The sequence below is a fragment of the Lactuca sativa genome, chromosome 1 (genome assembly GCF_002870075.4).
Source record: "Lactuca sativa cultivar Salinas chromosome 1, Lsat_Salinas_v11, whole genome shotgun sequence".
NCBI lineage: Eukaryota > Viridiplantae > Streptophyta > Magnoliopsida > Asterales > Asteraceae > Lactuca > Lactuca sativa.
In genome coordinates, this window is record NC_056623.2 from 4,493,203 (window position 1) to 4,499,941 (window position 6,739).

Here is a 6,739-nt window from a genome sequence, read left to right on the forward strand (position 1 = left end):
TATCGTTCATAAAGCCACCTGTGATACAATAAACCGAGTGGGTTAGGTTGAGAAACATGGTGAGTACATAAGGATTTCAATCCCAAAATTTGATAATAATGTATATCGCAAACATTCAAATCCAACTATTATCATTAACACACATATATCATATCTCTAAAACAATTTATCCCATCCTGTCGATTCCCACGTATAGATCCTATACAACGACCTTACAAGATCTAGCCTAAAGAATCAATATGACAACAAACTGACAACGCTGCTTCGGAAATTCCTTGGCAACGAGGATCAATAAATACATCAAATGAGGGGAATGGAATAAGTTTCACCATGAACCTCCGTTCGTAAAAAAGAAGACAATAAAGTCAGGGGTGGTTATCTAGATAACTGTGCCTAGCAGTGGTCTGACATCGTGAGGTATTTTACCCCCAGACTCACCCTATCCGTCAAATATATATAACAAATATTTCCAGATAATAAGCATATAACTCACATATAAACTTTCAACATATATTTAATACTTGAATTAAAATCATGTTCATGAAAGAGACTATGCAATCACTTGATAAAGTTATGACTCGAAATTCGGACAACGCTCACTTCTAGCAATTGTCTTTTCTTTCGACGTAACCTAGTATTATTATCATTAAGTTTTAGTCTAATATTTATTGCGACTAATTATTAGTCTAGATTTATCATTAATTCAAAGTCTACTTTCACAATCTATCAAGTACGGAACAACCAGGTAGGATCATATCGGAGGTAGGGTCCGTTTGGTATACGAAGTATATTGTTTGGAAAGTCCACTTTAAACACCTCACTAAATCACAGCCTAGACATCATCCCCGTAAGTAGATCAATCTGTATAACGACTTGGAATCACTGATAAATCTTGTTTATAGGTTCATAATAATGATAATTAACTTAAACAAAAGTTATACTTAAATCATGGTAAGCATAACTCACTTACAAGGGAGTTTAGTGAGGAACCGGGCTCTGCGTGGGCAGAACTTCTGAGCCGAAAGCTCTTCTTCTTGGGGCCTTCTAGCGCTCCGGGACTCGCTACTTACACCTAGGAGGTTCGAGGGGAAAAGCCTTGAGGGTTTGGGGTGTTTGGGAGAGAAATGAGTGAAGAGATCTGAGAAAAAGAGTGAAAAACGACTTCTATTTATAGGTTGCCAGCACCGAGTACGCTGAGCGTAATGGGTTTTTAGGGGTTACATTGAGCGTACTCAAAATTAAGTTGGGCGTAATGTGCCACGTTTCACAATCTCGTGCAAAGTCGTGGCTTAGATCGTGTCACGTGTCACTCGCTGGTTACTCCAAAAACTAATTATCTTCTAAAATCCGTAACTTTTGCATACGAGCTCCGTTTTTGACGTTCTTCATAGTCACGCGTAGTTAGCGATGTGATCTACAACTTTTGTTTAGACTCCATCGACTAATTTTGACTTTATTTTTAAATTTATATTTTAACAACCTTATACAGTTAAAGTCCGTTAAAAATTCATAACTTTGTCATTCGACATCCATTTTCGGTTGTCTTTATATCGTTGAGCTCCTATTAACGAGATCCTTAATTCTCGTCTAGGTTGTGTCGGATAAAATCCGATCGATCTAAAAATTTGATTTCCAGGCTGTATACCGCTATGCAAAATTTTATAAAAATCATAACTTCTTCAAACGAAGTCTGATTTGGACGTTCTCTATATGCACGCACTCGGTTTAACGTATACTATGAATTTCGCTTATATTGCTAAGGATTTTGTCAAAAATTCACTTTTTACGATACTCAGTGTCGTACCAGTTTAATCGCAAAACTTCGACAGTTCATAACTTTTTGTTATAAGTCGGATTTCAGCGTTCTTTATATGTATGGAATCCTTGTGACATATACTATAACTTGGTTAAGATTATTTACTCTAAATAATCTTCTATAAAAAGTAATTTTTTATGTTTATTGTCTCTAAATTGACTAGCCTGAATTTGCGGGTGTTACACTTACGTCCCGGAATCATCAACAAAACAGGGCTTGTATAATGACTTCGTATGTTTCTTTTCCATCCTAGGTGGTAATCGTAACTCTTATGTCCAAATGAGTATCTAACTCTAGAACTCCTTGACTGTTGGCGGTGCGTAATCTTGCACCCGCTCTTTATCCTATGTGTGACTTTCAATCATAATCTTCGACTTAAAAAATCGATCCTTATTGGAGACTCTTGCTCTTTCTTAACAAACTTAACTTAAGATAAGTTCTTTACTTCAATTACCGTAACAGATCGATGAGTCATGTTCTAATGATCTCTCGTCGTATGATGCAATGCTTAGACTCAGGTCTTTTAGAGCCAAATTCCATAATGGAAGATACCTTCCTTCATGTTCTATTGTGATATAATCACATTCTAGCATGTAGTACTTCTAGCTTCAAGCTTCTTACTTTAACAGCGATTGTGATACTTCTATTGATCGCTTCGATTATCTTTTACTTCTTCTTCTGGCTTAAGTCGGATGCTACATCGAGCTTGGTTCTCTAAACCACGTAACATACATATCTTATTCGGAATCAATTTGATATGACCACTTTTTTAGGAATATCAATCATCCTCTTGGTCATTACTGAAACGATGGTAACGAAATACACGAATAAAATGGAATCAATTACTAGCACCTTGGTAACCTTGTGACTTTCCCTGATCCAAGTGTGAATCCTGTTCTTCCGGTAGTATAGACCTATACTACCTTTCACACCTACTCATACTTTTCCCTAGGGGTCTAAACGATCCGAGCCAAGCCCGAGCCTAACCAAGCTCGAGCTCGGCTCGTTTAATTTGAAGAAGCTCGAGCTCGATTCGAGCCTTAAAAATGAAGCTCGAGCTCGGCTCGTGAACAATTTAGTGAGCTCGCGAGCCTAAACGAGCTTAACCGAGCCTATATATATATATATATATATATATATATATATATATACACACGCACACGCACTCTCTCTCTCTCTCTCTCACACACACACACACATATATATATATATAGGCTCGTTTAGGCTCATTTAGGCTCGCGAGCCCACTAGCTGAAGCTCGGCTCGAGCTCGTTTAATAAACGAGCCTCATATTTGGGCTCGAGCTCGGCTCGGGCTCGTTTAATTCGATCTCGAGTCGAGCTTTTAACGAGTCGATCCCGAGTAGCTCGCGAGTAGCTCGGCTCACTTACACCCCTACTTTTCCCAAGTATTGCCTCTTAGTTCAGCAAGTCACCATACAAGAATTTCACATAGTCATTTAACACATCGGATAACATAACTAGGGTTTATATAATTTCTTGAAACGATTACATAGGTATTCAAGTTCACCCTACACTATGCCTCTCATATTAAGCTACACCACATGATACTTTCTATATGGTTACTTTATAGATCCTTACTCCTAATCCCTTGCATCGTCGCCTGCTTCATCAAGGATCATATGGAATGCTCTTGCCTTTGGCTTCGACGCATTCGGTCTTTCTACTTCATTTTTCTTTGGACAATCTTTTGATATATGCCCCTTGTCTGCACATATGTAGCATACCTTATCATTAAATGTACAATCCTTGGAATAGTGACCGATCCTCCCACATTTATAGCAAGTTACTTCTACGTCGCATCTCCTATAATGCTTCTTCTTGCACTTCTCACACCACTAGGCTCCACCACTACCCCATAATTTTGGTTATCCAAGTTGGACTTTGAGAATCTACATTTCTTATCGGATCTTGAGGATCCCTCAAGCTTCCTCTTTTCTCCTTATCTTTTTCTAGACCCTTTTCTCTTATCTGGGTCTCTACATTCTTAGTTGCCCAGATTACGACTTTCAAGGTGGTTGCTTGTTTGACCATTAGACCGAAGTCTACTAGTAATCCATTGGAAAATTTGTTGACCTTGGAGAGTTTATTTGGAAGTAAATAAGGAACAAGCTTCATTTTCTCCGTAAAACTTGTAGCACACTCGGTGACGCTCATTCTTCCCTTCTTTAGATTCTGAAACTCGTTGTTTATCTCCAATAGATCCTGCTCGGAGTAGTACTGTATTTTTAGTTGCACCAAAAGACTTCCCAAGACATCTTCCTAGCTTCTTCCTTGGGCATGGTATCAGCTAATAGCTTCCACCAGCTTAATACCCCAGTCTTCAACAGTGTAACTGCAAGAACGGTCTTTTGTTTGTTGCTACAGTCGCAACTTTCAAACATCATCTCCATCTCGGAGATCCAATCCATGACTTCCACCGGTGTTGGGCTTCCAGAAAGACTTGGTGGCTTGGATGTCCTGAAATCCTTGTACTTACATCCACATCCATCATTTCCTCCATTGAGTTGGTTTCTTCTAACCATACCTGGCTCACCTTGACTCACTGTTTGACTATAGTTTCCTTCCTCTGACTGTTCTATATTCAGTTCAGGTTGTACAATGGGTACAATAGGTTCATCCCTATTAAGAAACATTTGCCTCATCTCCTCCCTTTTTTCGGCCATCAAAGCCTGAATCATTGCTTGGACTCCTATCATCGTTATTGGCCCGGGTGTAGCTGCTACATCTGGTGCACGATCAATCACTCGTGGTTTAGATTTTTGGTGTCCATTAGCATTTCGTAATCCGCTGTGAGTTCTCACAGTTTCGATCTATACACTCTAGCAGATGTTTAGTGTACAGGGACGAGAATTAAGATAGGGAAATCTTTATTTACGACAGACGTATAAATCTTTTTATCACTCCAAAAAGTTATATGTCAGTTCTAATACCGTAATTAAACATTTAGAAATCTGAACACATAAAATTTACAGGTCCGGTCGGCAATAGAACATAGATCTGATAGCATCATAAAGCATATAAGGCATATTATAGCATAAATCATTTAGCACATAAAATCAATTTAGGCATCTCCCCTAAATAAGCTAGTGCTTGTGTCTATTCTGGCATACATGCTAAATATAGAAGACACTCATCTCACATTCATCACTTAGGATTCTAAGTTTAAGTCTAGAAATAAATCCTTACTCCTAGTTCGCTTAAACTAATGCTCTGATATCAGCTATGACATCCCTATTTTCACGGCAAAAAAAAACACCGATTTGTTTATGCTAATTTAAAAATCATAGTATCCTTTTTGAAGAATGAGGTTGCGGATTTTTTTTCCAAAAATATGATAAATGTATTATCAAAGAATTTCCGAAGAATGTATTTTATTTATATCATCGTTAATACAGAAACATAAGCATTATGAAATATTACAAGCCTTACAATAATTAAACTAGTGGCCTAATACTCCTTGAATCTCTCAGCATAATGTATCTTTCATAAAGCCACATGTGATACAATAAACTGAGTGGGTCAGGTTGGGAAACCTGGTGAGTACAAAGGGATTTCAATCCCACTATTTGATAATAATGTATATCTCAAACCTTCAAATCCAACTATTATCATTAACACAGATATAACATATCGCTAAAACAATTTATCCCATCTTGTTGATTCCCATGTATATATCCTATACAACGATCTTACAAGATCTAGCCTAAAGAATCAATATGACAACAAACTTACAACGCTGCTTTGGAAATTCTCTGGCAATGAGGATCAATAAATACATCAAATGAGGGTAATGGAATAAGTTTCACCACGAACCTCCGTTTGTAAAAAAGAAGACACTTAAGTTAGGGGTGGTTATCTAGATAGTTGTGCATAGCAGTGGTCTGACATCGTGAAATATTTTACCCCCAGACTCACCCTATCCGACAATACAACATCAGACATACTTGCTAGTGGTCTATTACTGACACACTCTATTAGGTAGTCTATGAAGTTCCCTTAATTACTTCGTGAAAGGAAACGCTGACACATGAAGCTCATCCGATCAATTCATAAATGAAACGATGACTCCAAATCTCTTCAAAATAAAAAGTGTGGGGAAATACTAATAAAGTACTCATGTACGTTCCCGTACCCCGACACACAATAGTGTCAAAAAAGACTTTGTACATGATAGTACGTCTGACACATTATAGTACCCTCGTATAAGTAAGACTCATACCCTAGAACATAATAATATCCCGACACAAGCAGCACCTACGACACAGAGCTTTGAAAAAGGACTTAGTACATAGAAAGTACTTTTGTACGTAGTACATACTCCATCGATCATCAATCTCCTCGAACAGAGTTTCTACTCTCTATTCTGATCATACACGTACCCTTAATAAGATACTACCCAAAATCCAAACTTAATTGAACTAAGCATCTCTGTTAAGTCTTATTTCTTCACTAAGCAAGCCTACCATGCTTATAATCAACTTTCAATACTAACTCTGTTTCGGCAACACTATCCTAATTTTGTGTAATATTTTATACAGAGTATTAAGTACTACATTTATCTTCTCATTTATAATACTTATATTATTATTATCGTGTAAATACATCTCAACACATATAGAACCATGTCTGGTTCGCATAACGTATATTATCAAATATATATACAACACATATTTCTAGATAATAAGCATGTAACTCACATATAAACTTTTAACATATATTTAATACTTGTATTAAAATCATGTTCATGAAAGGGACTATGCACTCACTTGATAAAGTGATGACTCGAAATTTGGACAACGCTAGCTTCTAGCAATTGTCTTTTTCGTCGACGTAACCTAGTATTATTATCACTCAGTTTTAGTATAATATTTATTGCGACTAATTATTACTCTAGAATTAT